The sequence below is a fragment of the Neophocaena asiaeorientalis genome, unplaced genomic scaffold (assembly GCF_003031525.2).
Source record: "Neophocaena asiaeorientalis asiaeorientalis breed wild unplaced genomic scaffold, Neophocaena_asiaeorientalis_V1.1 scaffold5, whole genome shotgun sequence".
Taxonomy (NCBI): domain Eukaryota; kingdom Metazoa; phylum Chordata; class Mammalia; order Artiodactyla; family Phocoenidae; genus Neophocaena; species Neophocaena asiaeorientalis.
This window is the reverse complement of record NW_020174698.1, coordinates 8,903,675-8,929,004: the sequence shown is the minus strand read 5'-3', so window position 1 is coordinate 8,929,004 and position 25,330 is coordinate 8,903,675. Positions and strand designations below refer to the sequence as shown.

The window sequence follows — 25,330 nt, the reverse complement described above, 5'->3', positions numbered from 1 at the left end:
ATGAAGAACCTAGGGGTAAGACAGGAACAAAGACACAGACCTACTAGAGAACGGACTTGAGGATATGGGGAGGGGGAAGGGTGAGCTGTGACAAAGCAAGAGAGAGGCATGGACATATACACACTACCAAACGTAAAACAGATAGCTAGTGGGAAGCAGCCGCATAGCACAGGGAGATCAGCTCGGGGGTTGTGACCACCTAGAGGGGTGGGATAGGGAGGGTGGGAGGGAGGGAGACGCAAGAGGGAAGACATATGGGAATATATGTATATGTATAACTGATTCACTTTGTTATAAAGCAGAAACTAACACACCATTGTAAAGCAATTATACCCCAATAAAGATGTTAAAAAAAAATAATAAGCCTTCAAAGCAATAAACTCATTCCTTGTAATACCCCTAATTTACCTGTGAGAAAACCCGAGGGCAGGGATGGAGCTTTGTCCAGAACCTCTGAACAATAAATAACACCGTTATCCCTCAGTACCCTATTGTTCCTAATCCCTACAAGCTACTGACATCCATTCCTACTGAGATCAAAATTTTCGATAAACTCTTCTATTCTCTACTTTGTTATACTATGTAGATAATCTGTTTCTCTGCCCCCCTTCTCAAATTTCTTCACAGAAAAACAGCATCCACCTGTTAAAATGTTTGACCTTAAGGGGATGTAATGTCTCCAAGAAAAACTGCAGTTTGCTCAAACCCACGTTCAATATTTAGGACACCTGATCTCGAGGACAGTGGAATGCATTCTTTAATAGGTATGCAGAAATTTCTAAAAAGACAAGAGGACTCCAAAATGACAGCTCTAAGAGGATCCTTACAGTACGCAATTAAACAGGTTAACTTAGTCCATCTGCCAGAAATACAATTTGGATCCAAATATTCTCTTTGAGTTTTGTACCAGGCTATAAGATCTCTGTGTCTGTATGTATGATATGTGCGTCCATATATGTGTTATAGATATGTGTTCTTTTTATACCTCCAGATGGTATTGCCAAAATTAATTTATAAAAAGTTCTATTTAACTGGCCTAAAAATATTAAGTACTTATATAAATTAAATTATCAGAAATATAAGAGAAACTCAAACAGATGCTTTTGTGGTTCATGTGATCTGGGAAAATATCTGGCATTAAAGCTAGTTTAAATTTGTTAGTCTAATTGACAGGCATGTCTTCAGAGTTATCAGCATTAAATATAATACTTTTATTCTACTTGGGTTTACTAGTCAAATAAGTTCATGTTATCTCTGTTGCAAGTTTGTTAGAAAAAAAATTTGCTTGAGTTGATGGCTGACTTTGTCTAATGTCTCATAAAATTTTTGTGAGTAATTTAAACATAAATGTTGGGAACAAATAATTCAGATAGATGAAAATGGGGTAAGAGTTTTTAGGTACAACAATTATGTTTTATGATATGTGTCCTTAAAAAAAATAGCATACTCAAATCTTTATTGAATGTCTGGATCATTCTCCAAACATGATAAATTACTAGAACATTAATTACTGAACACAGATCTATTGCTTTTGGCTTTCTATTTTAGAGAAACCAAAGATAAATTTTTGTCTTTTAGTAACCACGTCTTGTGTCACACTGAAAGACTGTACTATTTAAAATGGCATATACCTTTGGAAACTAGAAAATACATTTATAAATTTGCTAGTCTAAAATTGTTTACTTCTTAGTTTTCACTAGAAATCAAAGTTTCTAAGGGTTATATATTCTGATTAATAAATATGATTAAAGCTACTAGAAATGATAAGGAAAACATTGCTGTATGCAAAGGAAGTAGTTTTGTCCTAAAGTAAAATAGTTGCCAGAATAAAAAGGAAAGGATAAGACAAAATCTGAATGTAAATAGAAAACTGTAGAAGGGTTTGTGAAACAAGAATCTTTTGAAAGAAATTTTATATGCAATAAAGTAGGATAAGATTAAATATACTTGCTATAAGGGTTTTAAAAGTAAGCTTTAATATCAATAGTGTACTTATGTAAAACTGGAACTTAATTTTCTTTCAGCTGCTAAAAGGACATAGTTTGCTTGGGCTATTGGTCTGCTCCTGATAAGAGATTGTGAAAGGTTTTTCCTTACTTTTTTGTGTTTTATCAAAATTATTTCCTGTGCTTTTCTAAAAAGCTGTCTTTTTTATAAAGAAGAGCTAAGGGTTTGGTTTTTTTTGTTTTGCAGCTATGTAACCTTCTCTATTTGTCTTTTGAAATCTTTTTGTCATTTTGATTAAATAGATACTTGGTGTTTTGTAATCTTCAGTAATCTTATTTGGTCAAATGTCCAAAACCTTTTGATATTTTTGAAACACTTCCCCAAAATCAAACTCTAAATTAAGTTGTTTTGACCTGAAAATAACTTTGGGAATCTCCAGAGACTTGTTCTCTCTTCTTATAAAAAGGGAGATGTTAATCAGGTTTATCTGATATGTCAGATTATATGGGAAGCTTTGTCAAATAAATGATGATAAACTTTCTTAGGTTATGTTGTATACGTGAATGTTATTAGATGTTCTAGAGATTGTATGAAAATTCCTATGATTCTGATGTGTCCTGGCATAATGTTATCAGCCATGATTTTAAAGATGTAGTCACAGAAATAACCAAATTGACTTGTCAACTACATCATAATGAACCTTCATCAGATCTTTAATCATTACTATTTTTAAGTCTTTTGTCAGTCATAGACAGTTGTTGCCTTACTCTGGTGCTTTTGCAAATATCATTTCTAGTACCTTTCATCGCAGAAAAGATCCTGACAAATACTCTAGAAGGCAGGTGTTAGATAGCTGTAAGCTATTACACAGAACTAGTTTTAAAGGACCTTTTTCTTCCTCTCCTTTAAGAAAATGTATCTTTGGGCTTCGCTGGTGGCGCAGTGGTTGAGAGTCCGCCTGCCGATGCAGGGGACACGGGTTCGTGTCCCGGTCTGGGAAGAGATCCCACGTGCCGCGGAGCGGCTGGGCCTGTGAGCCATGGCCGCTGAGCCTGCGCGTCCGGAGCCTGTACTCCACAACGGGAGCGGCCACAGCAGTGAGAGGCCCGTGTACCCCATTAAAAAAAAAAAAAAAAAGAAAACGTATCTTTGTAACAAAGGTTAAAATATTTTTTTTCTCCCGTCCTGATCCCTCCAGAATTCAAAAACTTAAGTATGTTTTTCATGACAATATGTGTACTTGCATAAATTCAATGAGAATCTGTTCTCCTCATAACAAGACACAACTGGAAATATTGGCTATATTACCAAGGCTTTGGCTGGATTATCATATTCAAGAAAGACGTACATAGACAGATATGACCAGACAGCTTTAAGGAACTTCTCAAAAATAATGAATAGATCAGCCTGGTACCTTGCTTACAAGATTCCAGCAAAACAATTTTGAAAAAGAGCTTATATGGTCAATCACCATTCTTGCTGCATTTATGTAAATAATCAAACCAAGTTTAATACCAACAAATTAGTTTTACTATGATTATCTTTGATAAAAGTGAGGACAATCATAGAGAGAAAAATCATGTTTGCACTTACGTAGCTATTAAGTTCTAGTCCTATCAATTATCTCCAAGGTTTTGTCATATACCTGCACACTGGATTGGATCCTAAATTCTTCTAGTCTCCAATAATGTCTGGCTACTCCTCTCCAGACTAATGTTTTCAATTTTCTTCCACTCTTCTGATTTGAAATCAGTAAGAACAAAGACTGCCTTGAATCCTCTTGGAAGGGACTACACCAGGTCCTCCTCACTACCTAGAAGGCAGCCAAACTTCAGGGGCTCGAACCTTGAGTACACATCTCACAGCTAGAGAAGACCACACCTGACATGTGGTCCTACACAAACACTGGAAACCTCCAAATCGAAATGACTAGGAAGAGAAGCAGCTGACAACGGAGGCATACAGCTTTCCAAAGATGAACTGACCAGGCCTGCATACCCTTTTTCTCACTGTTGCTTTTTTTTTTACTCTCTCTCTCTTTCACAGAAAGACAATGCCCTTGTTTCTATTTCCCAAATCCTCTTCTTTTGACTATGGCCTTTCAGAAACTACCTCATCACGACCCCATAACAAATTAGTCTTTTCACCTGCATTTTGGGTTTTTTTTAAGAGTTAGAAGGTTTAGAATTCACTGAAGTCTTTCTTTCATCTGGACTATTAACTGTTTCAGGATTCTTACCTAGATTCACAGTCTTTGAATTTGCAACCTTACAGGCTGTTACTGGATAACACACTTGGTTCTAAACAGCTCTTCTGGGATAACAATACTATTTTAATACGTCTTTGAAGTTCTGCTGTTTTTGCAAAGAGCTCATAAGCTATTGCTCCATACTTATTCCTGCCCTGTCTTCCCAACATGCTCAGTTAATTCTTTCAGTTTGTGCTGTTGCTGTATTCACTGTTCCATTTTCTCTTCAATACAAAACAGAAGCCTCCCATTGATCCATTTTACTAAACCTTCATGGCCACCTTGAGTGGGAACTTCCAGGAGGCATACATGACTCCACGTCTGCCTCTGCAGGAAGGGCCTTTTTTCCCTCAGGTCTGAGTAAGTGCCAAAGAAAACATGATTAGAGCAGCAGAAACTCAACTGCATAGAAGAATTGAGGAGAAAGAGCACTGGTTGCAACAAGTCTCACCTGACCCTCCATGATTTGTTCAGCTGGCTACCCGCAGGCCTAAGGTCCTAGTTTAGACCATCATAAAATTTGGAGTTATGTTACTTTTTTTTTTTTTTTTTTTGCTGTATGCGGGCCTCTCACTGCTGTGGCCTCTCCCGTTGCGGAGCACAGGCTCCGGACGCACAGGCTCAGCGGCCATGGCTCACGGGCCCAGCCGCTCCGCCGCATGCGGGATCTTCCCGGACCGGGACACGAACCCACGTCCCCTGCATCGGCAGGCGGACTCTCAACCACTGTACCACCAGGGAAGCCCTGGAGTTATGTTACTTTTAATTCCGGTTTGTATAACTATTTTAAGTTCTGTATTTTGTTTCCTGTAACACCTTTGTAAAACTGATGTGTCCAACAGGTAATGCTGGCTCAACATTTCAAAATGATCAGAATGGTCTGCAACGCTTATGACCTTAAGAAGACACAGACTTTAGATGGTAAGTGCCTGAGATTTCTCCCTCCTACTCCTCCTTGTTACTTGAACATGACCTCAGTCGTTTCCAACTGTGCACTTTTCCTTTAAGGTGGGACACAACACCCAGGAAAAGTCCTGGCACCAAGGGACAAAGGCCACTGAAGATGGAAAACCTGACTCTTGATCAGCGATGCTTTCAGAGAAAAACAGAAAATGTCAAACTGAATAGAAGAAACCTCATTTAAAATAGCTGGGAGTCCAGAAGGGGGAACCCTCACACACTACCACAGGAAGCATCAACTACTCCCGTTAATTACATACTCCAACAGGAAAGCATCATTCACAGACCTACTAGGAGGGAAGATTTCCTGTTCACCCAGCAACTTTGCCTAGGAGGAACCATCACCACCTGAACTCTCACTTTCTACCAGGGGACTTCCTTCAGAACAACCCCTCCCAACTTCCTCCTTTTTCTCTGTAACAGAATGGGCCTCTCCTTTGTTTGCTGAACTTATCTATGGCTTTTCCTATAGTTCGCTTGTCTCGAATTGCAATTCCTCTGCTATTCCCAAATAAGCCCATTTTGCTGGTAAAATAAACGGCTGTTTTACTTTTATATTAAAAGCTTCATGCCTTCCACCTTATTTTGCATGTCTCCAAAAGGAGACTGCCCACTTCACGTCAATGTGAACTTAAACTGTATCACCTAAATTATTTTCTTTAGTCGGTTTTTTTTTTTAACACTGCTGAGAAGAGGGCCTGGAAAGTATTCAGCATTTAAATTAGTGCACTGAAATCAGGTCTCCCTATTCTTTTGAAAACGTTTATGTCAGCTTTTTCTCCACTCTCCCAGGAAAGTTCGACTCGTCTTTTCCTATCACCCTCCCCTCACCTGGCAAAGGGCTCTGCGTCGCTGTGCGCTGCGTCCCCACGCCCAGCAGAGGGCAGCGGGCCTGCGGGGCGGCTTCACACGGACCGCGCCGCCGAACCCCCGCGGGTCGCCGTCTGGAATCCCTGTGGAGAAACACTAAAGTCCGTTACGCAGAGACAGCTAGGGCCCTCTCCTAGACGGTACTTACTTAAAGTGAAGCCCCTACGGCCACAAGGTCCCGCAGCTCCCAGAAGCGCCGACTTCCCCTTCCGCCCCGCCGCGCCCCCCTTCCGGTCCGCCCAGATCCTCTTCCGTTTCCCCGCCCCCGACTCCACAACGCCCGCTGCTCTCCGATCCTCCATAGCCCGTTACCTATCTTACGCGTCGGCTCTTTCTCCCGGCGACCCTGTGCCGCTCCAGGGCGGGCATCCCAGACCCAGAAGCCCCCGTTGTTGGCCGGGTGCTCGTGTCGTGAGCGAGCCCTTGAGAGCGGGCTCCTATCTGCCGAACTTCGCGACGCAGGGCCGGGGCTGGTGCCCAGAAGCCCCGAAGTCCTGCGCTGTTTCAGGCTCCTGTGTAAACGTGGAAAGAGTGAAGGAGAAGGACCAGTTTAGGAGAATTTCGAAACGGGAGGGGAGAGGAAGTTATCTAGGCTGTGCCTTCTTACACATGTCATCTGTGTTATTGAGTGGAGAGAAGGCATTTTTGTGTTTTTTGTTTTTGCCAGATAGCATATGCACCGCGTGTAATAGCGTCATTGTAACGCTCAACAAGCTTAAAATTATTTGCCAATCCGAAGTGCGCTGGAAGGCAGCTGAAAAGGTGCTCAGGAGTTTGGAGGAAGGGGAACAAGTTTGGCAACTAGTGAAGATTCATGGAAGGTAGCACAGAAGATGACAGTTATGCATTTAAGTACAGTGACTAATACGCTGATAGGCCAGTATTTCTTTTCTCTAATCGCACTTCACCCACAGAAGTGCCTCTTCACCCACAGCTATATAGTTAGAGTAGATGGGAATCTGCAATGACGTGTCAGTGGTGGTAGGCAGTGGGCCTAAATAACGAATTCTATTGATATTTACTTGAATTTCATGTTGAAATTCCCTCACACCCCCTGCACACACACACACACACACACACACACACACACACACACGTGTACATTTGTAATTAGCCTTGATAAATTGGAATCTACTATGAGGCTAAACCACAAAAAGTATTTATGTATTTAAGTGTCCTGAGAGGACAGGAAGGTGGGAGCTGGGAGGGCTGAGACCAGGATATCTGATACTTGCTTCCCATATCCTATAGAAAAAGTTTTCTATTCCAAGAGCTAGTCTTTCACATTTTTTTTTATTTTCCAGTAGTGTTCTGGTCGCCCATCTGTATGAATAGCATTTCAGTGTACATTTACATACAACTTAGTGTAAAAATACCTTTTACTACAATAACCGTTGTGCCGAACTACAAAGTTAATGTGCTGTAATATTAGCATGTCGGTGCCTAGTCTAACTGCTGGCTCAATCTGCAAATATTGGATGGCCATTTCTTTAATCATTTGAGTTTCCATAAAATACATATCCAGTTATTCTTCCCCTCCTTTGCTTGACTTGCTGTTAAACTGCGTTTCTTCCTTTTACTCCATCTCATGTTCTACAGTCAAGACTTTTCAGTATCTACTCTTCTGAGAGATTGGCTCAAAATAGCTTTCAGTCTTGAGGCACATAAAATTTTCTGTCGCAATTTTTTTCTGCATTTTTATAACATTTCCAAAAGACTTTTTGGACCTTAAAAAGTATTATGACCCAACTTTATATCTGGATAGGTCACCATTCATCCCTTTCTAAAGAGTTTGGATGTCCAAGAAAAACCCAATTGAGAGATAAAAGGAGATATTTTTATCAAATATGAAAAGCATCAAGTGACTATAACTTCTGTTTCTTTGCAATTTTCTTCTCTCCTCTGTCTCTTCCATGCCTTTCCCCTCTCCCTCTCTCTTTCCGACACTTCCTCACTTCCTAGATAGTAAGAGATATTCCCTCCCGTCTATTTTTAAAAGAGTGTAATTCTCTGTTGGCATTAGAAAAAAATGTTTTTTCTATAGGAATATAATGTTACTGTGCACATATGAAAAATTTAAAGAACAACAAAAACCTTCTCTAGTCCCATTCACAGAGATAACTGCTAATATTTGAGTATATTCTAAAAATATAAATTGATATAGTCTATCTATAGCAATATCTATATCTGATGGCCATATGTATATGTATGTATATATATATATATAAAGGAATATTATTCAGCCATAAGAAAGAAGGGAAGTCCTGCCATTTGCTACAATATGAATGGATCCTGAGGGCATTACAGTAAGTGAAATAAGTCAGAGAAAGATAAATACTCTATGATATCACTTATTTGTGAAATCTAAAAAAGCCAAAGTCATAGAAAAAAAGCCAAGGTCATAGAAACTGAGATCAGAAAGCTGGTTACAAGGGGCTGGGGGATGGGGAAAATGGGGAGATATTGGTCAAAAGGTACAAAATTTAAATTACATAGGATGAATAAATCCTGGAGATCTAATGTATAACATGATGACTATGGCTAGTAATACTGTATTGTATACTTGAAATTTGCTAAGAGAGTAGATCTTAAATGTTCTCACCACACACACACACACACACACACACACACACACATGGTAAATGTGAAGTGATGGATGTTAATTAGCTTGATTGTGGTAATCATAACACAATGTATACATATATTAAAGCATCACATTGTATACATTAAATATATACAATTTTATTTGTCAATTATACTTCCATGAAGTTGGGGGGGGAAGGAAATAGGTTAATGACACCTTCAACTGTTGCTGTTGAATTGTGTTTTTCTAAGTCTGTTTCTCCCTTCAATTTTGTAAATTCTTCCTGTATTTTGTGGCTCTAACTTTAGGTAAACATGTGGTTATGAATGTTTTATCTTCCTAAGGGTGACACTGTTATCATTTTTAAAGTCCCTGTTTGTCTCTTGTAACATTTTTTAAAAGTCCAATTTGCTTTATATCAGCATACACATTCCAGCTTTCTTATTGTTACTATTTACATGATATATATTTTTCCATCTTATTACCTTCAACCTATTTGTATCTATAAATACAAATTTGTCCACTCTCACAACATATACTTGGTTCTTGTTTTTTTTAACCAGTGTCACAATCTCTGTCTTTTTATTGGATTTTTTAATTCACTCACATTTAATGTTATTATTAATATAGTTGATTTACACCTGCCATTTTACCTTTTTTTTTCTGTCTCATTTCTTTCTTTCTTTTATTTTTCCTTCACTTCTTAGTTTTGCATTAATGATTGTTTTCTCTTGTTACTTTTTTTTTTCCTTTTAGTTTTTTCATTATTTGGGGGTTATTTTCTTAGTGGTTGTTCTGGGGTTTGCCATATACATCTTACCTTATCAGAGTCTACTTCAGATTTATACCAACTTAATTCCAGTAACATATAGAAATGTTACTCGTATAGAGTTCTTTTTTCTGCCTTTTGGTTCCATTATTATTATACATACTGCATTTATAAATGTTACAAACTGCACAGTACATTGTTATAAGTGTTAATTTATATAGTTGTATATCTTTTAAAAAACTGAGAGAAGAAAAGAGCAAATGTATATTTATAGCATTTATTATATTAACCTTATTTATCATTTATGGTTCTCTTTAAGATTTGAGTTACCATCTAGTATCATAGCCTTATTCCAATACAGCTTTGCTCCCACCAATCTCCTCTGTGCTATTATTGGCAAATACATTACATTTCTTTATGTTATAGACCTACTTCTATATATGCTGTTTTACATAATTGCTTTTTAAATCAACTAAGAGAAGAAAGGAGAAACAATACATATTCAATGTTTTATCATTACATAATTATTTTATCAGTATCTTTTTTCTTTTTTTCATATGGTTTCCAGCTACTGTCTGAGGTCACTTGCTTTCAGCCTGAAGAGGTTCTCCTAGTATTTCTTGTTAGTTGGATTCACTTACAATGAATTTTTTTCAGTTTTTGTTTACCTGACATTGTCTTTATTACAGCTCCATTGTGCTGCTTTCAAATTTTTCTCTTTAGACAAAGATGTCTTTAGACAAAAATGTCTTTGAACATTTAACTATCATGTTGCTGGGTAGCTCTCTTTGTGTTTTTCCTACTTGTAGTTTGTTGAGCCTCTTGGATGTGTAGATTAATGTTTTTTATCAAATATGAGAAATTTTCATGATTTCTTTGAATAAGTTTTTGCAGTTTCATTTGCTTGTTTCTTTCTCTCTCCTTTCTCTGCTCTGGTAATCCTATTACGTGTATGTTGGTGAGCTTAGTGATGTTATGCGTTTCTCTTAGGCTCTGTTCATTTTTCCTTCATTCTTTTTGTCCTCTCTGTTTTTTTGGATTGTATACTCTCTATCAACCTTTCTTTATATTTGCTAATTTTTTCTTCTGCCAGTTCAATTCTGCAGTTCATTCAGTTCAATGCCAGCGGTTGAGCCCTGTAGTGATTTTTCTTTTTTTGGTTATTGTATTTTCAATGTTAGAATTTCTATTTGTTTCTTTTTTGTAATTTCTCCTTTTTGATATTCTCTCTTTGGTGAGGCGTTATCATTGTACCTTCCTTTAATTCTTTAAGCATGATTTCCTTTGATTCTTTGAAGATATTTGTGAGAGCTGCTTTGAAGTCTGCTATGGTCAACATCTGGACCCCCTCAAATAAAGTTTCTATTGCCTGCTTAAAAAAAAAAACTGTATGTGTCACCGTTTCCAATTTCTTGCATGTCTCCTTTTTTTTTAACTTTACATTTTAGATGATATATTGTAGTAACTCTGCATATGATTCTCCCCCACCCATTTGGTGCTTATCATTGTTTGCTTGTCTCTTTCTTTAGCTACTGGTGCTGCTATCTTAGTTTGAAGGCTCTGACTTTGCTCCTAAGAGAGTACTGCAAACGTTGCTGAGATGATAGTGGTTTTAGCAGGGCTTTCTTTGTCTCTTTCCCTGATCACACCCAGATGTTAGACTCCTTCCATTTCTGGCTGATCTGCTGTATTGTTTTATAGTGCCCTTGGGCATAAATTGCTCCACAGTTAGATGCAACTAAATTTGGGCCTCATTTTAGGGGTAGTGTCTGAAGCCAGTGTATGAAGATTGCTCTGACTCCAGGAGTGATTTTCTTGGGCATCTCTTTCCCTGTTTCCCTCTAGCAAACTTGCTGGCCAGCCTTTTAGCTTGGCATTCTCACTCCCAACAAACAGCTCCATTGTTTCTAAGAGCACCCTTAGGTTTGACCTTTCCCACACTCTATTTCATATAAAGTTAGCTCATCTGGTAGAGCTTCAGAAATTTCTGTTCTAAAGGCCTATCTGTCCTCCTGAGGAAAAAAAATCTCTGACTTCTCTATGTATGGTATCTTTCCCTCAGGAGGAAGGCGCTAAGTGTAGGCGGTCCTCTTGGCTTGCCTCTCCTATAGTGAAACCTCCACCTCGAAATCAGCTAGCATGAGAGAAATCAAGGGCCCAGTCTTCTCAGCCTACCGCACTTGTGGTAGAGCCTCTGGCCTATGAATTGAGGCTGGGTGAAAGAAGAGAGCCTCTGACCTCTACTGCAGTCACCTGGAATTTAGCCTCTGCAAAATGTAGCTGGGGTATTTGATAAACACTGGCAGCCTGTCCCTTGCACAGCACTTAAGAGGAGACGGAACCCTATGTTCTTGGTTGCACTTGTCTGGAATGAACTTTCTTTCATGCTGATGTGGAGCAAGGGACAGAGGGAACAGGTTGTGATTCAAATGGTCCAGATTCTCACTGTTTTTACTGAGTTTTAGTAGATTTTCTTGAATAAATGTTTGTTGTATGTCCTTAAGCCAATTTCCATATACATTAAAACGTCATGTTTTTTAAAAATAAGTTTTACAATTTATGCTTATTTGGTTGGGGACTGGGTCCATGGAACTCCTCGTGCTGCCATTCCAGAGGTGGGACTCCTGAAATAGGTCACCTTTGAGAGAGCAGCTTTAATTAAGGTGGGAAGAAGCAGTGCAAATGATTAAAAACTCAAAGGATGGTAATGAAGTGAAGGCAAAGGCTGGCTAGCAACTACTCTTTTAGATGTTTTGATGCAAGGTAGGGTAGCTATAAAATCATAGACAAGAAGTACAAGGGTGGAGAGGTTTCTTTTTGGTTTTTTTTTAAAATAAAAGCAATCTCTTAATAGTGGATTTTAGTGTTGAAAGTAGGTAAGAAGTAACATGGCTTGACACTGAGAAAAGATAGCTTTTCTCCCAAGTCAACAAGAGTGGAAAAGTTAATTGGGGAGGTTACTGAATATTTTTTGATGAGGGGAGTGGTGTGGCAATGTGTCTTGAGATGAAAAACAGGAAAGATGAAATAAATTGATGAGAGCTGGGTTTGATCTTCTCACTAAGGCACTGATTCCCAAAAGAGTATGCACTTTAGAATTTCCTAGCGTCTTCTTTTGCCTCCATCAGAAGCATACCTTAATCCAAGGATTCACACGCAAGCAGTTTATTGAAAGTAGCCAGGAACACAGGTGAGGTGATACAGAGAATTGAAGGAGGAGTAATTAAGCATGATACCACAGTGGGGGAAATGGAGCCTAATCCCCAGGAAGCTCTAGAAGACAGTGTAAAACACGTGTGCAAAATTGTCCCATCCAGGGAATGTTGAGAGCTGGAGTATATGTTTTCCCACGCCAGCGAGTCATTTTCCCGGCGCTTCTGGCCTGCTGTGATCTCCAGCAAAGTGAGTTCAGGCAGCCCAAGACGTTGGAAGCAATCATGGTATGCATGGAAATTATGGATATTGATAGTGCCTCCTACACTAGGGAGTTTTTCAAACAAACCGCCCTGTGCCCCTCTCTTCCCTTCACCCACCACCTTGCATTCTGACTACTCTTGTATACGGCACAATTGGGAGAGGTGCATGTAAATGTGTCTCCTTCGTAAAGATGTCCCAGTGATTAATAGCCTAAACTTATTGGTTCAAGACCATAGAAATTAAATGAGAAAAAGTTTCCATTGAGACTGAACAAGGCCGTGGTGGGACTGGGAGACAAGCGGGGAGAGAAAAATACTCTTTAAGGTCTCCTTAGGAAATATGATTCTGAATCCACAAGAAATGAATTAAAAGATTTCTGGGGGCTTCCCTGGTGGCGCAGTGGTTGAGAGTCCGCCTGCCGATGCAGGGGACACGGGTTCGTGCCCTGGTCCGGGAAGATCCCACATGCCGTGGAGCGGCTGGGCCCGTGGGGCATGGCCACTGAGCCTGCGTGTCCGGAGCCTGTGCTCCGAAACGGGAGAGGCCGCAACCGTGAGGGACCCGTGTACCACAAAAAAAAAAAAAAAAAGATTTCTGGGGGACTTCTCTGGTGGTCCAGGGGTTAAGACTCAATGCTCCCAATGCAGGGGGCACGGGTTCAATCCCTGGTCAGGGAACTGAGATCCCACATGCTAAGATCCTGCATGCCACACCACACGGCCAAAATAAACAAATAAAAAATAAATTAAAAAAAAAACAGCAAAATATTCCTGGAATTGAGGTAAAAATTGCAAGAATTCATATGATTCAGGATCATACTTGACATACAGGAACATTAGGCATTCTAAGGAAAAGAAGGGGATGAGTGTAGCAGTTACCAAGGTTTATGACCTGATTTTGTAAGTTGGTGGAAGGTTAGAGTCTAGGGACTCAAAAGTGCTGGGAAAGAAGGGCAGAGTTGAGATGTGCAAGCATGGAATTAGGCTAAATAGAAAAGTAAGAGAAGCCAAAAGGAGCTCTAATGTACTGAAAAGATACAGAAGGGGAAAGGACACCAGAGGTCTTCCTGAAGAGTAAATGCAACAAATATGAGAGGAAACAGAGCAGGAGGAAAGGATTAGATAGAAGTGGAGTCTTGAGATTTAATCTTCGAAGGGGAGCAATTCAGAGCTGTAAGACTGACTGAAATGAAGTGGAGATAAAAGGTTTCGGAAATATGGAGCTTGAGAAATTATGAGGCTAGACTTTCTGATGAGTCATTTATATACATATATAACAGCAGGAGATGAAAGGAAAAAGAAAGTTCTCAGCCTAGTATTAAAGGTGTGAAAGGAGATGATGTGGGATGTTGGGATGTTTCATAACCAGGAGATGTTGCAAAAAGATTCAGAAAATTATGCATCACGTATCAAAATTATTTTGATATTTGACACAGAGACATAATCCGTCTTATTTAGTATTACCCACAACATTAGTCTTTCTGATTCACACAGAAGAAATTCAACCAAGAATAAATTCTTTAATTTCAACCATTGTTTTAAGATTTACTAATTGGAATTATAACTTTTTGAATTTTATAGTCGGCTCCCATAAAGCATTTGCTCCGATATGGAAACAGTATGTTCAGTCTTCAAACTGTGAAGGCATGTCGGGAAGTGATCTTTAAATTTCAGTGGTTGCTTTCAACAACCTAATTATTTCAGAATTACCAGTTAAGCAATCAATTACTAAAGTGGAGCCTGCATAGCAACATGACTTCAGGACCTTTCACGTCCTAAGAGGCCTTGTTCTGGGCACTGGAGATCAAATAGTGAACAAGATAGACACGGTTGCAGGTGTATAGGAGGAGAAGGAGATGACATTGAAAGAAGAAATAGGGGTTTCTTTCTATAGAAGTTTCTACATCGGTTGATTCCAAATGGCTGTAAAAAGATGAACACGAAGATTGAGATGAGAAAATAAATAATTTTCCTTTCAACACCTACCTGAATCCCAAATGAATAAACTACACACAAAGTTTTACTTGATGATTTATAAACATAATAAAAGTAACTTTTTATTGAGCACCTACTATGTATCCAAGAGATTAACATGGCATTAACTAATTGGTGGCAGTACCAAAGTGGGCAATTGCTGCTTTCTGTGCAAACATGAGTTTAGCTCTCATTCTCCCACCCCCAACCAGCTTGCCACCCCTACGTCTGATATATGGAAATCCTTGCAGCAACCACTCAAGGTAAGTATTGATATTATTAACTTCATTTTATAGATGAAGAAACTGAGGTCAAATTGGTTAAATAAACTGCCGAAGAGCTCATGGCTTGTAATTGCAAAAGATATAATTTGAACCCAAATCTTGCGGAGGGTTTTCTTTATAGTGCTTCAGTAATGACTATGTTTCTCCTTTGTATCTATACTGAGCTGCATATATATAAAACTCCCCCTCCATTTGGTCTCTTATACCATTTTTAGAGCTTCCTCCACCTCCTTTTTCTCCTTTCCTCAGATCTATGTCTGAGTAAGTAGAAGGAAGAGTATTTTAAGACTGGCAGTGAACATTTCTGATTGTGTGGCTACATAGCCAGTCTGATAGAGGTAGGAAGTGAGTAGAGGGTTCAAAGCTGATATCCCCAGTACTACGTTAGATATTTCTAATTTTCTATATTCTCTGTGCAGGTCCTGGGTCAATTTGTCCTCAAATCTCCTTCTTGGTCTTTTCTATTTAGCAAAAAGATAAACTCCCATGCCAGTTTGTTTACTGCCAATGATGACTACTGTAGAGAAACTGAAGGGTGGGAGGAAAAGGAAAGCCACAGCGTTTCCACATCTCCTGGCCCGTGGTGTCATAATTGATGGAAGTTGTGTTTCCTAACGTGGCTCCAGTTCCCACCAGGTGACCCTGGCCCCTGTGCTCTCATAATGCCACCTCTGCCTTTTGTCCTTTCAGACTGAAGTGAGGAGATAATGGGTTCCTATTGTTGCCAGCCTCTAGATAGCCTCAGGGTCCTCTGTTGGACTTCTCAGTTTTTCATCACCTGTGTCACCATTCCTTTGCAATAAATTTCTGCTGTTTTAAATACTCAGTGGTTTTTGTTTTCATGATTTGCTCCTCACACACACCCAGTATACTTTATACTTTATTCTAAGGCTCAGTGTGCATGTGAATATATATTTAATAAATGTCTTCTTAGCCAAACTCTAAGTTTCATGAGGACAGAGACCATTACTATCTCCTTTAGCTCTGAATTGCCATGATTACTATATGAGAGGTGCCGGATAATTATTTTTGAATGAACGAATGGATGAATAAGATGCGCAGTTGTTTTTCTCTCCTCAAACTATCTCTGTCACCTCCTCATTTCTTATTCTTGCCTTGGAAAAATGAGGTAAAATAACAGACAAAGCAAAGTTCTTCTTGTTCTATACTTGCTGACACTTCCTCATGTCTTTCAAGCACCTAGCAAAGTCAACTCACACACAAAAATCAAGTAACATCTACCATAATTAAAATAAGAGTGGACTGTTTGAATGTACCAAAGGAAAAGCTTTATGAAACTCACTTGAGAAGCTGAGAGAGAGAAAGCTTAAGGATGTAGCTTTATAGAACCAGAAGAAAACCCAGTGAGCACTGCACTGGTTTTATTTTAACATGGAACTGGTTTCTTCCTGTCATTTTTTACCTGTCAAATAATTTGGATTTGAATGAGTCATACCAGTGATTCAAATAGTTTGAAACAATATTACTATTTACCAACTTTAGTAGGAAAGAGGGGAGAATTTATTTTGAAATTTCAGAAATCTTAAATATGTTTTACTTGGTCAGAGTGCAAAGTCATGAGTTCTGCAGAAGTCGCAGTTTGGACAGTGCTTGTGGATTTTTCAGATCTGTTTTCATCTCAGCAGAGATCACTGTGTATCCTCCTGACATTTTTGGAGGACCTTCTATCCTCTCTTCTTTTCCTTCTTTATGAGAACAGCAGGAGGCGATCATGGTGGGAGGAGGAAAGTAGTTGTCAGTCAGTCTTTTTCTTGCCATGATTTAGAGAAAGTAACCCAGTTCCTGCAAAAATTAAGTGGCAGAAAGTGAAGCAGTACTCAAAGTAAGCAAAACTCATTTGGTCAATGTCAAAAACAACGAGCTGAAAATGATCTTTGTGTAAAGAAATTGCACGTTAAATATCCCTCTGGAATTCAAATTCTCTTATGTCAGTGATATGTCTGAAATGCTAGTCTTGGTGTTCTTATGCTCAACTTAGGGAGAGGTAAAGAGAACTTCCAACTGTTGTCTAAATGTAAAATACAGGCATATCGAGAGAGTGGTTCAAGATGGCAGAGTAGAAAGATGTACGTTTACTAACTGCTGAACATTCATTGAGAGGAAGACACTGGAGCTCACCAAAAAAGATACCCCACATCCAAAGACAAAGGAGAAACCGCAATGAGACAGTAGGAGGGGCGCAATCACAATAAATCAAATCCCATAACTGCTGGGTGGGTGACTCACAGACTGGACAACACTTATTCCACACAAGTCTACCCACTGGAGTGAAGGTTCTGAGCCCCATGTCAAGCTTCCCAACCTGGGGGTCTGGCAATGGGAGGGGGAATTCCCAGAGAATCAGAAGTTGAAGGCTAGTGGGATTTGATTACAGGGCTTCGACAGGACTGCGGGGGACAGAGACTCCACTCTTGGAGGGAACACACAAAGTAGTGTGAGCATCGGGACCCAGGGGAAGGAGCAGTGACCCCGCAGGAGACTGATCCAGACCTACCTGCTAGTGTTGGAGGGTCTCCTGTAGAGGTGGGGGGTGGCTGTGGCTCACTGCAGGGACAAGGAAACTGACAGCAGAAATTCTGGGAAGGACTCCTTGGCGTGAGCCCTCTTGGAGTCCACCATTAACCCCACCAAAGAGCCCAGGTAGGCTCCAGTGCTGGGCTGCCTCAGGCCAAACAACCTACAGGGAGGGAACTCAGCCCCACCCATCAGCAGACAAGCAGATTAAAGTTTTACTGAGCTCTGCCCACCAGAGCAGCACCCAGCTCTACCCACCACTAGTCCCACCCATCAGGAAGCTTGCACAAGCCTCTTAGATAGCCTCATGCACCAGAGGGCAGACAGCAGAAGCAAGAAGAACTACAATCCTGCAGGCTGTGGAATGAAAACCACATTCACAGAAAGACAGACAAAATGAAGAGGCAGAGGACTATGTACCCGATGAAGGAACAAGATAAAACCTCAGAAAAACAGCTAATTGAAGTGGAGATAGGCAACCTTCCAGAAAAAGAATTCAGAATAATGACAGTGAAGATGATCCAGGACCTCGGAAAAAGAATGGAGGCAAAGGTCGAGAAGATGCAAGAAATGCTTTAAAAAGACCTAGAAGAATTAAAGAACAAAACAACAGTGATGAACAATATAATAACTGAAATGAAAAATACACTAGAAAGAATCAATAGCAGAATAACTGAGGCAGAAGAACGGATAAGTGAACTGGAAGAGAGAATGGTGAAATTCACTATCACGTCAAAACAACAGTGATGAACAATATAATAACTGAAATGAAAAATACACTAGAAAGAATCAATAGCAGAATAACTGAGGCAGAAGAATGGATAAGTGAACTGGAAGACAGAATGGTGAAATTCACTATCACAGAACAGAAAAAAGAATGAAGACAACATTTTTCTGAGGAGAGACCTTCAAGATGGCGGAGGAGTAAGACATGGAGATCACCTTCCTCCTGATAAATACATCAGAAATACATCTACATGTGGAACAACTCCTACACACATACTGAACGCTGGCAGAAGACCTCAGCCTTCCCAAAAGGCAAGAAAATCCCCACACACCTGGGTAGGGCAAAAGAAAAAACAGAGACAAAAGAATAGGGACAGGACCTGCACCTCTGGGAGGGACCTGTGAAGGAGGAAAAGTTTCCACACACTAGGGAGCCCCCTCACTGGGGGGGATGGGGGTTGGGGGGGGAAGCTTTGGAGCCACGGAGGAGAGCGCACCAACAGAAGTGCAGAGGGCAAAGTGGAGAGATTCCCGCACAAAGGATGGGTGCAAACCAGCACTCACCAGCCTGAGAGGCTTGTATGCTCACTGGCTGGGGCAGGTGGGGGCTACAAGCTGAGGCTTGGGCTTCGGAGGTCAGACCCCAGAGAGAGGAAAGAGGTTGGCTGCATGAAGACAACCTGAAGGGGACTAGTGCACCACAGCTAGCTGGGAAGGAGTCCAGGAAAAAGTCTGGACCTGCTGGAGAGGCAAGAGACCTTTGTTTCAGGGTGTGCGAGGAGAGGGTATTCCTTTCCAGTGTGCCCATAGAAGACAGAGCACTGCCTAAGTGAGCTCCAGAGATGGGTGCGAGCGGCAGCTATCAGCTCAGACCCCAGGGACAGTCATGAACCACTAACACTGCTGCTGCTGCCACCAAGAATCCTGTGTGCAAGTGCAGGTCACTATCCACACCTCACTGGGAGCCTGTGCAACATGCCACTGCCAGGGTCCCATGATACAGGCTCACGTTCCCTGGGAAAACACACGGTACGCCTCGGGCTGTTGCAACATCACGCCAGCCTCTGCTGCCTCAGGCTCTCCCCACATTCCAATTCTGACTACCGATCCCGTGGCCTGAGTGAGCAAGAGAGCCCTAATCGTTTCTGAATTAACCCCCTCCTCTCTGGGCAGGGAACAGACTCCTGAGGGCAGTCTACATGCAGAGTCAGGGCCCAAACCAAAGCTGAACCCCAGGAGCTGTGTGAACAAAGAAGAGAAAGGGAAATTTCTCCGTGCAGCCTCAGGAGCAGCAGATTAAATCCCCACAGTCAACTTGATAAACCCTGCATCTGAAGAACACCGAATAGACAACAAATGTTCCCAAAATTCAGGTGGTGGACTTTGGGAGCAACTGTAGACTTGGAGTTTGCTTTCTGTGTCTAATTTATTTCAGGTTTATGTTTATCTTAGTGTAGTATTTAGTGCTTATTATCATTGGTGGATTTGTTTATTGGTTTGGTTGCTCTCTTCCGTTGCGGAGCACAGGCTCTGGATGCGCAGGCTCAGCGGCCATGGCTCACGGGCCCAGCCGCTCTGTGGCATGTGGGATCTTCCTGGACCGGGACACAATCCCGTGTCCCCTGCATCGGTAGGCAGACTCTAAACCCCTGAGTCACCAGGGAAGCCCTCATTTTTATATATATATATTTTTTTCCTTTTTATCTTTTTGTGAGAGTGTATGTGTATGCTTCTTTGTGTGATTTTGTCTGTATAGGTTTGCTTTTACCATTTATCCTAGGTTTCTCTCCGTTTTTTTTTTTTTAATCTGTTTTTTGTTTCTGTTTTTGTTTTCTCTCTGTCTTCCATTTCTTCTGAGCCGTGTGGCTGGCAGGGTCTTGGTGATCCAGAAGGGTGTCAGGCCTGAGACTCCGAGGTGGGAGGGCCGAGTCCAGGATACTGGACCACCAGAACCCTCCCAGCCCCATGTAATATCAGTCGGCAAGAGCTCTCCCAGAGAAATTCATCTCAACACTAAGACCCAGCTCCACCCAACGGCCAGCAAGTTCCAGTGCTGGATGCCACATGCCAAACAACTAGCAAGATAGGAATACAACCCCACCCATTAGCAGAGAGGCTGCCTAAAGTCATAAGTCCACAGACACTCCAAAACACACCAGTGGATGTGGCACTGCCCACCAGAAGGACAAGATACAGCCCCACCAACCAGAACACTGGCACCAGTCCCCTGCACAAGGAAGCCTACACAACCCACTGAGCCAATCTCACCTACTGGGGGCAGACACCAAAAATAACAGGAACTACGAACCTGCAGCCTGTGAAAAGGAGACCCCAAACAAAATGAGAAGACAGAGACATATGCAGCAGATGAAGGAGCAAGGTAAAAACCCACCAGACCAAACAAATGAGGAGGAAATAGGCAGTCTACCTGAAAATGAATTCAGAGTAGTGATAGTAGAGATGATCCAAAATCTTGGAAATAGAATGGAGAAAATACAAGAAACGTTAAACAAGGACCTAAAAGAACTAAAGACCAAACAAACAATGATGAACAACACAATAAATGAAATTAAAAATTCTCTGTAAGGAATCAATAGCAGAATGACTGAGGCAGAAGAACAGATAAGTGACCGGGAAGATAAAATAATGGAAATAACTGTCACAGAGCAGAATAAAGAGTGAAAAGAATTGAGGACAGTCTCAGAGATCTCTGAGACAACATTAAATGCAACAACACTTGAATTATAAGGGTCCCAGAAGAAGAGAAAAAGAAAGAGTCTGAGAAAATATTTGAAGAGATTATAGTTGAAAACTTCCCTAAAATGGCAAAGGAAATAGTCAGTCAAGTCCAGGAAGCACAGAGAGTCCCATACAGGATAAATCCAAGGAGAAACATGCCAAGATACATATTAATCAAACTATCAAAAATTAAATTCAAAGAGAAAATGTTAAAAGCAGCAAGGGAAAAGCAACAAATAACATACAAGGGAAACCCCATAAGTAAAATTACAGTTTAAATAAAATACAGGTTTGATTTCTTCTTGGATGAAAATATGATGAATCCTCTGAGTTTTAAATTTTTAAGTGATTGATTTTTGTTGCTGTTTATCCTTTTACTATTGCATTGGTTTAAATCATTGTTTTCAATGCATTGTTTTCAGAGAATATGTCCTATGCCATTTATGTTTTTTGTAATTTGAGCTTCCTTTGTGGCCTGATAAATACTCAATTTTTGTAAATTCTCCATGATTTTTAAGAAATAAGTCGTCTTGTTTGTAGGGCACAAGTTTAGAAAAATTAATATATTTTATTAATTACATTATCAGATTACCTTCATTATAATTTCTGCCTACTTTATCATGGACTGAAAGCTACATTTATATTGTCTATTACTATTATGTTTGGAAATTTTTTTTCCTTTCAACTGAGATAGTTTTGATATCATATATTTTGATGCAATATTTTGGTACATATAGATTTCTCAACACACAAGCGCACACACACACACACACACACATACATACACAGAGTTTATTGTGAATTTTATTAATATAAAATGACTGGCTTAATTCCATTAAATGCAATTTCCTTGAATTCCTTTCTCCTTGCTAATTGTAATATCACATCAGTTTTAAAAATTATATCCATCTATTATATTATTTCTGTTAGGTTGTGTATAAATTTAAACCGATAGCACAATTTTTGCTGGGGAAAGGCTTAATGTATTGACATTTATTGTTATTAGTGAGGTTTTGATTTTATTTAGATTATCTTGTTTTATACTTTCTCATCAGACTTATTTTCTTTGCTTTCTTTCTTTTACTTTGTACTCATTCTTTTTATATTTTTCCACAGAATATATTTTCTAAAAATATCCATTCTTTCATAGAACTTTATTAATATTGCTGTGAAGGAATCAAAACTCCATGTAATTGAACAACTTTTTGCCATAATCATTCACACATTATGAAGGATTCAAACTTTGAAAATAACATCATTCACAAATGAGTAGCTGAATCTTTAAAACACCATATCAACCTATTACTTGGCACTTTAGGTTGAAATTTTAGCATCTCATTTTCTATAACACTGAGGCAAGTGAAAGCTGATTAGAATGGTCCCACTTTTACTATCTCCAAATATCATGCCCATATTTCATCAACCAAAATTTAGGATAATTGGGAATATTTAAATATTCCCAGAAAAAGGCTCTGGAGGTTTTACGAAACTTGCGATGAGGAGAGAGCAAGGGGGAAGGGCTAGGAGTGGAAATGTACAGAGTAACTGAGTCAGGCTGGTGGAAAGTGTCTTCAATGCTTCCCCTTCCTCCCCCTGATAATGAGGTCCCAGCAGAGGTGCCTGAAGAAGAGCCCACCCAAAGCCTCAGATAAAGAGGCTTGGGAATGAAGGCTCGTGTGGAGAGCACCACCTGCCAGAGGAGCCTGAGTCCTTGACTGCGACTCCCTTGAGAAGCTGCAGAGGGAGGGCTGTGTGCCAGATCTGAGGTGGGGAGGGCAGTTGTCTCCATGCGGCCTGTGGTCAGGCCTGAAACATCAAACAAAGAGTTTTACCCAGGACCCGGACTCCTCTTATGCTGCAAGTCTTCCTCCTGTATTAGGGTTAATTTTCAACTCCTTAAGGATGTTAAACTTCTTTATTGATGCTTGTCTGTCCCAAAGTCATACGGTGCTCCCTTATCATTCAAAAGTCTTATGCTTCTGCTTACCATCTTTAAGACTTTAATTTGATATTGAGTTTTATGTATGGTGTGACTTATAGATATAATTTATTTTCCATGGTTATAACCAATTATTTAACCATTTATTGAATTGTCCACATTTTCACCACTGATTAGCAATGCCACTTGTCATATATGAAGTTTGTTTGTGTGTGGTTCTCTTTCTATGCTTACTGTTTTGTTCCTTTGATCCTCTTCTGAGCCAACACAGTATTGTCTCAATTATTATTGCTTTGCAATAAGCATTGGTATATAACTAGGCAAATCCTTCTATCTTGTTCTTCATTTTCAAAATCATCTGGCCTGTTCGTGGCCATTAGCTGATACATCTGCATTTTCAAACCAGTTTGTCAAATTGCATAACAAACTTGTGTGGGATTTTGAAAGGAGTTCACATTAAATTTACAGGTTAAGATATGATTATATAAACAGCTTTGCTATATAGGAGTCTTTCCTTCAGGTCCTTGATTTATCTTTTTAATATCTTCCAGCAAAGCGTTCATATTTTCTCCACTAAGGTTATACATTTATATTATTAGGTTTATTCCTCCTTGCTATTTTTCTGTTTTGTTGCTGTTATGAATGCTATATCTTTAAAATTATCTTTTCTAGTTGTCTTTTTACTGGAGATATATATATATATATATATATATATATTCTTATATCCAGCTGCTGTTTTTAATCTTATTAAATCAGATACTTTTCTATACATTTTTTTACAAACACATTTTAAAATAATGACTACTTGATTAGTTTCTCTTTTTTCTTTTCTTTTTCTAACTGTACTGCTCCAGCTTTCTTTATGACATCCAATATGTTGATGATATGAGCATTGTTGTCTCAATTTTAATGTGCATTAAGCTGACATTTCACCATCAGGTATAGTAAGTGTCTGCAAGTTTATGATAGGTTCTGTTTATCAGGAAAGAATTTTTCTTCTATTCCTAATTTCCTACGAATTGTTGTGATAGAAATTATGAATTTTATTATTAATGTTTTTTTCTCCATTTAATGAGATGATCAGATGATTTTTTTCCTTCAATATATTAATGTGATGAACTCTATTAATAAGCCTTCAAATGCTAAAGTATTCTTGCATTCTTACCTGGGATCAATCCAATTTGATCAGGATGTATTATTTTTAAATACACTGTTAATTCAGTTTCCTGATACTACTACAAAAGTTTTTGTATCTATGACTTGGGAAAAGACAGATTTTCTTTCTTATTCTGTCCTTCACTGGTTTTCATATTAAATTTTTCTTATTTTAAGCTTTCTGTATATCATGATTTTTAGGTTCTCCTCTTCTTCTGAATTTCTTTTGGATTACTGGAGTTTTTTTAAAAACTTCTATTGTTGTTGTTTTTTCTCCCACTGACTTGTAAATTATAAATTCTATTTATCTTGGTTTTTCCTTTGAAAATTATAATAAATATAATATATAGCTCTGATGAACTCTATCTTACTATGTAATTGTCCAATTTTTTTATATTTTCTTTTTTTGTTCTTGGAGTTAGACATTGATATTATTATTATTTTATACAGTCCTTTAAGAAAGATTTACCACTTTTTTATTTTTATCAGTTTCTTGATCATTATTCCTTCTCTTATCTGGAATCATTTTCCTTTTTTCTGAAATATAGTTTGGAATTTCCTTTGTTGAGGATTTGTTGGAAGAGAATGAACCTATTTTGGTTGTTATTCTGAAATGTTTTTATTTTTTCACATTCTTGAATAATAATTCATCTGTGTATATAATTACGGGCTGAAATTTATCTGTATCAGTACTTTGAAACATTTCTGTTTTCCATTGTTGAGACTGAGAAGTCTGCATTGAGTCTAACTGTTATTTCTTTGTAGGCAATCTTTTTCCTCTGACTGTTTTAAAGATCATCTCTTTGTCTTTGCTGTTTTTTATTTTTACTGTGATAAGTTATGGAAGAACTTTATTTATTCTAATTATGTGGATTTGTCTTTCATCAATTATAAAAATTTATTGACTATTATCTCTTCAAACATTGCCCTTTTTCATCTATTTGTTCCTTTCTTCTGGAACACTATATACATACATATTAAATTTTTTTCTATAACTTCTATTTGCTTACTTTTCACATCTGCCCATAGTCAGAAGCATAATACCTGGTTAATTGCTCAGTTTTAATTTCTTACTACTTCTTCAAGCATTTAAAACACTTTTATATCACCTCACACCAGTAAGAATGGCCATCATTAAAAAATCTACAAACAATAAATGCTGGAGAGGATGTGGAGAAAAGGGA

General features: G+C 39.1%; 1 protein-coding gene across 10 annotated transcripts in view; it reads right to left on the bottom strand.

Annotated features, from left to right (window-relative positions):
- The window catches only part of ECHDC1 (ethylmalonyl-CoA decarboxylase 1), a 44,870-nt gene extending 38,461 nt beyond the window's left edge, over positions 1 to 6,409 (bottom strand). For 3 of the 10 annotated variants that reach the window (XM_024758992.1, XM_024758986.1, XM_024758994.1), the window contains exon 1: positions 5,987 to 6,225. The gene's annotated coding sequence lies outside the window, so the exon portion shown is untranslated. Of the gene's footprint in view, positions 1 to 5,986; positions 6,248 to 6,337 lie in introns of those variants that run through there. The other 7 variants (XM_024758995.1, XM_024758991.1, XM_024758996.1 and 4 more) reach the window with 6 other exon arrangements.
- Between the last annotated feature and the right edge of the window lie 18,921 nt (positions 6,410 to 25,330).